This window comes from Microtus ochrogaster, linkage group LG9 (assembly GCF_000317375.1).
Source record: "Microtus ochrogaster isolate Prairie Vole_2 linkage group LG9, MicOch1.0, whole genome shotgun sequence".
Taxonomy (NCBI): domain Eukaryota; kingdom Metazoa; phylum Chordata; class Mammalia; order Rodentia; family Cricetidae; genus Microtus; species Microtus ochrogaster.
Window position 1 is genome coordinate 39,137,239 of NC_022034.1, and position 10,256 is coordinate 39,147,494.

Consider the following 10,256-nt stretch of genomic DNA (forward strand, 5'->3'; position numbering starts at 1 on the left):
TAAGCAAATAAAACAGAGCAGAACAACAATCCTCTGAACTCTGCATTCAATATCGGCATATTTTCAGTCCCTGTTTCGAGCATGTGGTAAAACAAAGGCAATTGATTTTCTTGAATGCTTAATTTCTACACAGAGTTTAGCAACGGCGAGCCTCACATTATTCTGACACAAATAATCACCAAATGGCCCACCCACACAGCTAGACATCAGAAAACTCTTCTAAGGCAGGTCAATGGAATTTATCATAAATACAGAACAATACCTATATTAATGCACATGTGTAGTAGGCTCCCACAGAAATATGTCAATAGTTTTACACGAGGAAGTCCTTATACAAAGAGTTCAAGTGAACAAATGTATTAAGAAAATTGTAAGGAAAAGAAACCTGGTGCCTAATGGCAACAAGTTAGGCAAAGCCCATCATCCCAATGATGACATCAAGCAAAGAAAAGGGAACATTCTATCACCATCCAAAAGCCACCACAAAGCAGATGTCAGGCTCTATAGCATCTATTGCTCTCCCACTTGCTTCAGAAAGATACACTTAATGTAATCACATTAGGCATATGATATTGATATATTAAATCTGACTGGGAAATCATTGCTCCAGCCACACTGACTTCAGGCTAACTCCATACTCCTGAAAATAGCGGCCAAAATGAGTTGATAAGGGACAGTTGTCAAAAAACATTATGTGGTATAATATGATTTCTGAAAGAGGAAATCTCCAGTAATCTTCAATGAAGAAGGCCATTGGCTGACTATCAATGTGGTACCCCAAGATATTAACTGCAACAGATTCCAAGCCCACACTAACTTGCATCACCTCAGTTTAATAATCCACTAAATGACAAAAAAAGACAAACAATGAAAACAGCATCCTAGAGCACAGCAATTTTGTTTGGCTTCCTCTGGACAAAATCTTCAGTCTTTCCATGGTTTTACCTAGTAATCCAGTTGTAGAATCAAATTGTGAATCCATTTCAGATAATAGTTTGTTTTGATTGCTAACTTCATGGCCTATTTCAATGAGAAGAGATTTGATAGCATCCACTTTGCTTCTCAGATTTTCAGTGAGTATGTCATTCTATTCTTCACAGCCATTATGCCCACTATAGGCATAACCATGGTTCCCATAGCTGCCAGGAGGTGTCCTGTCACGCAGGCCTGCATGTTTCATCCTCCCTGGAGAGAGAAAGATGGGCAAGAAGGAGTGGGTAAGAAAGGGCCAGGGTCACCCGAGTTCAGCTTCAGTCCGAGCGCCCCTCAGAGCACCAACAACTGTTTGGCTCTGAATGCCACGACATCAGTAGAGTCTAAACCCTATTTTATTTTCTTATGCAATTTTAAAAAGCTTTCTTTTTCTCGTAACTCCCCTTCAGAATGTTTCTGTTGTTTCAGTTTTCTGTATCAGATATGGTAATGTCCAACTGTCTGAACAGAAAGAAATCCCATCCACAGATCTTTGACAAAACTTTTTTGTCTTTACTTTTTTTGGCTTAACCAAATTGTAAAATTTCCTTGGCATGCTTAGATTGCATTTACTTTTAAAATCTCTAATTAAATTGTATTCTTGAATTAAATATCTGCTGTAGGCCACCTACTTCTTTAACGCTGATTCTGCTTTCTTCCAAATGTGAACTTGCTTCGGAGGGTTTTCCTTTCTAATGCATGAGAACATGACTTACCCAAAGGCATGCCATCTTATTTACTAATAAAGATGCAGCACCTTTACTTACTAAGGCCCTAAGGACGTAGAGGGATGGTATAATGTCATGTGCTTAGAGGCTCAGCATTGCAAAGGCTTCTGAGCCAGACAGCCTCACCTATTTGGTGACCTCAAGGCTGATGGAGGAAGGTCATTGGTTAAAAAAATAAAGAAACTGCCTTAGCCCATTTTATTGGTTAGAACATAGGTGGGTGGAGTAAACAGAACAGAATGCTGGGAGGAAGAGGAAGTGAGCTCAGAGACGCCATGCTCCCCTCTCCCGGGCAGATGCGATAGCTCAGCTCTCTGAAGCAGACGAGAAGGAGCAAGCCACCAGGTCAGACATGCTGAATATTTCCCGGTAAATGCACCTAGTGGTGCTATGCAGATTATTAGAAATGGGTTAGGCAAAATATGGAAATTACCCCGTAAGAGGCTAGAGCTAGTGGGCCAAGCAGTGTTTAAAAGAATACAGTGTCCGTGTAATTATTTCAGGGCATAAGCTAGCAGGCGGCCAGGGTGCTGGGGATGCAGCCCCGCCACTCGTATTACTACACAAGGCTAATTTGTAACCCTGTCTCAAAACAAAGATAATGCCTCTGCTTTTATTCATGTAACTATGTACCCTAAAGGTGTCACGAGAGGCTTCTCTTCGGGGTTAAGATGGTGGAAAGTTCCAACAATGTTCAAAAAATAAAGTAGACATTAGCTGCTTATCTTTGAAAATGCAAACTAATGAAATAATAGAATGTGTGAGGAAGAAGGGTCCATGGCTTTTATGTCAGGCCAAATTCTGATTTGTTTCTTTCATTCATCTTCCTTATCAGGGCTGCAGCCCAGAGAAGCCTTGAAAAAAATCAACAGCTCTGGAAAACACACACTCTATATGCCAGGCAGACTGGAATGGAGTTTTCCAATATGTAACAAAATGGAAATTTATTTAAAAATTATTGAAGAACCTGATTTTGATTATAGAACTCGCCATTTAACAAATCAGTGGACTGTGTAACGATGTAAAAGTCCGCTTATCTTTTCCTTCATTTTAAAAATGTGTTCCACTTCCATAAAAGGGCATGATACAAGAGTGAGAACAAGTGATGCTTCAGAGGATGGCACAGCTCTTAGTCTTCCTGGAATTAATTCTCACCCACTTCTTAGCCATGAGGGCTTCCACCAGTGTTTTGCCTTCTTCATCCCCCTCCCTATTGGGATAATATTATCTGTTCATGAAACTTCGATTCATGAGTATCATTCAAGTACGTAGATGAATTTTTAGCTCATGACACAAATGAAATAGAAGTTGATATAACCTCTGCTCTATTCGTTAAGGAGGTTTTGTGAGGTTTATTTGTACCTTCACTGAGTCTGACAGACTCATCTTTTTGACACTGAGAACTCTCTTTTTATGGCCATGGAAAACATGCTTTACAAGCGATTTACAGTGAATGCAGGGTTAGATTCTATGTGGGCTTTGGAATTTGAGTGGCAGTTTCCCCACAAGAATCATCAGTAGACACTGTGTTACTTTGAACTGCCGCTCGGTGATTCTTTTCTGGACTTTTCCCTTCCTCGGCTTCACAGCCGCATTTCCCGCCAGGCCTTTCTTCTCACCCTCAAATCCCTAAACACACACTGCTTGAGTGAACATCATGACAAATGTGGGGCTATGGCCTCTAAGAGCCAGAAAGATGGGCACGCACAACCAGAGGGTCACTGTTGTAAAGAGAATGCCGATCTGCTCATGGAAGCCATTCAAAGGGTTCCAGAGCCTATCCACAAAGGCTGTCGCGTTGCTACACCACATTAAACGCGGGCCTATGCAACCCTGATGTGTTTCGTAACTTCAGAAATAACAAAAACCTCAAATGCTTCCAGGCTTTTAATTTCCTTTGTAACCATTGTTAACTGACTCTTCAATGCAAAATGAAAAGCTAGCCTTCAATCTTACTCATCCCTCTAATTCCCCCCTCTAATTCTCTCTCCAACCTTAAAAAAAAAAAAAAGTCCAGTCTCTTCTTAGCTTCATTCCTGAGAGAAGCTGTTCTGCTTGTGGGAAGATTCCCCCACTGTAGTGAGATCTGTCACTGTGGTCAGCTTTTAGACCAGGCCTTCCAGAAGTCATGGTCATAACTGGAGCAGTGGAGGTTCTCTTGCAAGAAAGTACTTGAGCTCCCTGAGTCACGTATATCATTGTCCCCTGTGGTTGCGTGTTTCTTAGGTAATAAGCGGCATGATTGAGGACAGCAGTATGTCTTCTCTCTTACTTCCTTTCCGGTTGCTATGATAAAAGTCTAACAATAGAAAGATAGATGAGAGACAGACAGACAGATGTACCACTTAAGGGAGAAAGGTTTATTTTTGCTCCCTATTCAAGGTACAACCCATGGCAGGGAAGTCACGGAGTTTGAAGCAAATGGTCACATTATATTCATAATGAGGAACAGAGAGCAATGGATCTTATTGCTACTCTACCCTTTTTCTTCCTTTACACAGTTCAGGATCCCAGCCCCTACCAAAAGTGAGCAGGTCTTCCATCTCAGTTAAAGCTATCAGGTTACTCCCTCACAGACATGCCCAGAGGTCCATCTCCCAGAGAATTGTAGATTATATCAAGTTGGCAAGTAACACTAACCATTGCTCCATTTAGAAGAGTCCACACTCCTTACTCCAAAGGAGTACTATTTTCTTTCTTTTTTGAGACAGGGTTTCTATGTATAATAGCTCTAGCTGTCCTGGGACTCAATCTCTAGACCAGGTTGACCTTCAACTAATAGGAATTCATCTGCCTCTGATGCCCTAATGCTGGGATTAAAGGCAGGCACTATCCGTATGTGGCACAAAGGAATAATTTTTAAGGAAATAAATTCTTGCTATTATTGAGGCCGTGAACTTGTTTTGAGCCAGGTAATAGCCCCTATAAGAGAAACTACTACTATCACTTTGCTAAAAGGACATATTATTAAGTGGACAGCTCATGATACGTTATATAGGTAATACACAGTATTCATCAGTCAACCCCTATCAGGCAAGCTTCTCAGATGTTGAAGAAACACAAGAAAGAAAATTTCATAGGCTCTGAGAATAAATTGGAGTAGAATTCTTATTCAGCTAACATTAACCTGTGTGATCTTGCACAGATAACTACTTCCTTTAATTCCGTTTCTTGGTCTGATATGCAGGGATGGTTTTCATACATACCGTGTACCTTGTAAGAGTGATGGAGTCCAGTATGTAAAGTATCTGGTGCAAGTTTTAGCCTCAGTAGTCAGTGGTCTGTAGCTCTCATTACCATGATTTTGTTTCTATACACAAACATTGCATTACTATTTAATGATAATTAGAGGTTGCTAGAGCCTCAGTGTGATATGGGTTTGCCTTTTAAACAATTAAAATGTAATTGAATGATCACTTATAACAGCTTCATAGCTGCCACTGGAACTTTCAGAAATTCAAGAAGTATTGGCTCAGCACAAATTGTTGACAGAGATTTCTATATAAGGTTCAAAATGATTTTTTTATTTGATTTAATGAGGACACTTTCAACCTTCAAGTCAATGCAGGGTTCTTTGGTATTATGGTAAATGTTATAGAGGGGAGGACAGCAGGATTTTATTTTCACTGAAGAAGGGGGTTGCATGTGCACACATGCAAAACTAAAATGTTATGGAATTAAGCAAATATCCAAGGGGCAAAGGATGGGGAGGTTATTTATTTATTACAAGTTCTGGTTGAGTTCTCAGGGTCCCTCAGAGTTGGACCATTTGTGAGAGCCACAAAATAAATGAGTCTTAACAAGAATGTGCAAATTACAAAGTTTATCCTTCTCTGCCTACAAGATAGACATCCAACTCCCTTAAATAGTACTGCTATGGGCAAGGAGGTAAATTCTGAAAAGCCAGTGTCTTCTGTTATTGCAGAGCCCTGTAGGGCTGACCCTCATATTTGAATATTAAATTAGTTAAGGCAGAACCTACACAATACCAATGGTATTAGTCATGTCTGCTGGGGCATCCAATACCAGATGTCACTTTTCTGATCTTTCGGGCTCAGCCTTCACTGTTTTTGGCACATCAGAGTAAGCATCTGAGTACAATTTAAGTTGTAACAATGCAATCAGCATGACCCTCTCTCTCTGTCTCTCTCTCTCTCTCTCTGTCTCTCTCTCTCTCTTTTTTCTTTTTCTCTCTCTCTTTCTCTCCGTGTGTGTGTGTGTGTGTGTGTGTGTGTGTGTGTGTGTGTGTATTCCCCTTCCCCTCCTTCTATTTTGGGAGCTGAAGGTATGCAGTCCCTCTGCTTCCTAACCTGGGAGACTAGAGGTGATTTTTCTATGCTCACTTCCCCATTTCTTATAGGCAGTAAGGGAGCCTGCTCTCTCCTGCCTTACAAACATTCATTTGTATGATTTATGACAGCCTTGCAAGTAACTGCTCTCCATTGGAAAGTAATAATTTATGTTGGGTGAGTAGCAAAGGGTTCTGATCCCATTCATTTTCCCACCTGTGCCTTTCCTGGGAGGGAAGCACTGGCTAGAAAGGGGGTGGGGGAAAGAATGTGTGCTGGTGAACTCTACTTACTTTCCAGGTTGACTTAAAGTATGGTGGTTGAGAACCGATCTGTTTGTTTTGCCTCTTAAATTGAGTCTAATTTGTAAATAAGAAAGGAAAGTAAATCCAGACCTATGGAAGTTACTAATTATTAAGTAATAATACTGAAAGAACTAGCATCAAGACAAGAATTCTGCAAAATTTGACTGTGGACAGTATTTTAAAAGATACTCTGCTATCCTCTAGAGAAAGTCTTGTTCTCTCCACCTATCTCTTACCCTCTCCTTTTCCCATATCTATCTCCATGTCCTCGCCTTTCCCCCAGTCTCTTTTCCTCTCTCTCCCTCCCCTGCTGTCCCCAAAACCCTTAAATGAGTTTTCAGAGTGATTCATCATGGTTTTGTATCATTGTTTGTTACTACACTGACAACACAAACCTACAACATGCTACTCTTTCAAATTGTCCCCACATTGCCTTGTGTGTTTTTAATTCTACAACCCTAGTTCAAAAGCTGCCTCTATTGCCAAGCTCAAGGTTTCTCTCTAGTCTGTTTCTAAACACCATGCATTTTAGAGGGTCCAGATCAAGACACAACAGTTTTCAAATCTGTCTCCAGATGATATCTACCAAAGAATATGAAGTCTCCTTAGAGTCTACCAGGAGGTACGTGGGAGAGTCCTTAAGAGCAACAGTACTTCCCTTCAGATCCTTCTGCTCTGAAGAGCTTTGGGTTTTATATATTGTACATAGCGTCCTTTCCCTTTAGGTTTTAGAATAGGAATTTCTTTGGCTACAGTAAACACTTCATCAGCAAACTGTATGAGAAAAACGCATGCTTTTTAGCATCTATCAAAATATCTGGAGTCGAACCGGAATGTGCTGTGTAATAAGTGGTTAAAGACAAGGATATAAAAATGTTAGAGTTTATGCCTTGCCTTTCATATCTAATTGTCCTATTGAACTCATGACATTCTGTTTATTCCATTTTCAAGACTGACCCATCTGAGTATCCCGGCTCCTCTTTGGGAGATTCGCCTCCTCTGAGAAACAATCTCTGGTCTCGAGCCTCCTTTCATCTGAAGGCTCCTGGATGCACAATTCTGTTTGATTGCTCCTTTCATCTAAACACCCTTCAGTCTCAGAGACAGCTGTTTGGAAATCCCTTTGGTCAGAATCTCTGCAAGGCACAAACGGAACTTTCAGATAGGGTTATGTGAGAAGAGGTCAATAACCTGATTACTTGTGAACATGTGATCAGGATTCAGGAAATCACAAGGAGAGCATACTACCCAGAGTTAGATGTAGCCCAGTGCTACATAGAAGAGGGATGGGAGCTATTTCTTTATCGGGGATCCTAGAGGGACAATGTTAAGAAAGAATCCTGACAGAAACTCTAATGTATGAAGAACTCTTAGAGTTTTTGTAAGTCCGTTGGGAGGTAGCTGAAGAAATAAATTGTGCAACTCTTCCCTTTTTTGCTGGCCCCAATACAAGCTGAGGGACAAAAGAGTAAAACAGAGTGAAAAAAAAGCAGAAAGGGTGTGAAGGAGAAAATTAAAGGGATCTGACATATTTCTTTACTATTTTTTACCCCTTCGATGATATCTGTTTCCAGTTAGAATAAGAACCTATGTGAAATATCTTAACAGACACCAAAACAAAAAGAATCAATGGATAAGCCAAATATTCCAACCAATAAGGAGTTCCAGAAACAAAGACACCTAAATCTACTGAAGTTTAATAAAACATCAGAGAAATTGCTAAGCAAAAGACAGAGTATTACTGAGATTGTAACCCATTAAAAAGCAAGATGTTTCCCAAATCTATGGGCTGGTGTACTGGATTTTAACATGGAGACAGTCCAGATCACCCTTGTAAGTAGGAAGCTTCCAGACATGGAGCCTGAAGGATTGTGCAGTTTTATGTGTCACAGTCTTGAGATCTGGAAAGCTTATGGTCTCACAACTTCATAGTCAAGCACTTCACACACTGTAGGCTCATATTTCCAAAGACATACACTTGTGTAGTCTCCTAAGAAATTAAATTTTGCATCTGTCCCTCTTGAGAGGTGATGTGGGATGTCCTTCTGTATATGTGTTGCTTTTATTGGTTAATGAATAAAGCTCTTTCGGCCAATGGCTTAGCAGAGTAAAGCCAGGTGGGAAATATGAAGGGGGGGGGTAGAGTCAAGGAGATGCCATGTAGCTGCCAAAGGAGAGAGATGCCAGAAACTTGCCCATAGGCCACAGCCTAGTGGTGACACACAGATTAATAGAGATGGGTTATTTTATGATATAAGAACTAGCAACATAGAAATACAAGGTATATTTCCAGGTACAGGCACAGCAGTCAAATACTCTTATAGTCTCATGGTTTTCTAGATTTGAGATGACATAGTCTTTGATTCCTTGGCAATGCTGGTAAGAGAACATATTTTCAAGTTTTTTAGTTCTAGAGGAAGATTGAATCTGACTCATCTACTATAATTCAATCCTAAAATCAGCATCATTCCATCTAGAGGCTGGACAGGAAGTTCCAGGTGGAATAAAAAGACAAAAGACAGCAGGTTAGAATCCTGGTGTTCCAATCCCAAGATTTTGGTTTAGTGATTATAATCATACAATCCAGTGCATAAGTAGCTAAATTTATTATTGGGTTAAACTAATCAGTTTTTTCTATCTTTTATGATTCCTCTTAATAAAGAAATAGATGCCTTATTAAACACATATACAAATTCACATATACACACACTATATGTTTATAGTATTTTCCTTCTTTCAAGCCAGGGTGTCACAGTGCAACAGCATTCGCTGCAAAGGAACTCACTCTGTAAGCCAGGCTGGCCTCAAACTCACAAACATCCACCTGTTTCTACCTCCCCAGTGCTGGAAGGAAAGGTGTGTGCCACCAATAGCACACTGTATGTTTCTCTACCCATGGGCCTCAACCCTTTTGGGGCTTAATGACCCTTTCACAGAGGTCTCATCAGACCATCAGAAAACACAGATATTTACATCACAATTTACAACATTAGCAAAATTATAGAAATGAAAAAAAAAATATTTTTATGGTTAGAGTCACTGCAAGATGGGAAACAGTATTATGACCATTAGAAAGGTTGAGAAACACTGAACTATAAGCACCATCACCAGTTTTTACAGGATGTGTAGGAAAATATACATATGACAGTAAAGAACTAAGTAGTTGGAGAATGTTAGAGACTGTTTTTAAAGAAATAACCGTTGGAACTGCCACCATGACAAATGCACTATCTGACACAGGCACGATTCACTGAGGGGTGAGAGCAGATTCAGTCAATTGGAGAAAGGATGATGATATCCTTGCCAGTCATTTCAACTGAAGAAAAGAAAGGTCTCCTGGCTGGTGCCTTCAGTGACACACGAAATGGTGTTAAGAAAAAACCCGAGAAGAAGAGAAAAGAAAATGGGCCACAAAACTGTAGAATTAGGGCTAAATATTATAATTGGATAAAAAAAACAGTCTAGTAATCCAAGAAGTTCATGAACCTTAAATAGATTAATTACCAAAGAAACTGCATCTAAGTTCAGAATTTCTCAACTGCTGTAAATTCAACATAAAATTTCAAAAGCAGTCAGAAAAAGAAGTCTCATTATATAAAGAAAAACAATGAAAGAATAATGGCAGTCATTTCATCATGCCCCATAGATGCCAAGATCTACTGTATTTAAAAAGACAATTGTCAATTATATATCAAGAGAAAGTAGTTCTCAGAAATGTAAGTAACTAAAACTATCTTAGATCAACAAAAGCTAACAGGCTTTGCCACCAGCGAATCTACACTATAATATGTGCCTGGAGTACTCTTGGGTGGAGGGAAATGATCATATATGGAAATTAGAATATATGAAAGCAATAAAGGTAATAGTAAATAATTTAAGGCTAAATATAGATGCATGCATATGTGTACATATATGGTCTTATTACTTTAAAAATGTTGACTGAATTAAATAATAACAGTAAT

General features: G+C 39.6%; 1 pseudogene; it reads right to left on the reverse strand.

The window, feature by feature from the left end:
- Positions 1 to 822: 822 nt before the first annotated feature.
- Positions 823 to 1,180, reverse strand: LOC101987072 (annotated as a pseudogene).
- Between the last annotated feature and the right edge of the window lie 9,076 nt (positions 1,181 to 10,256).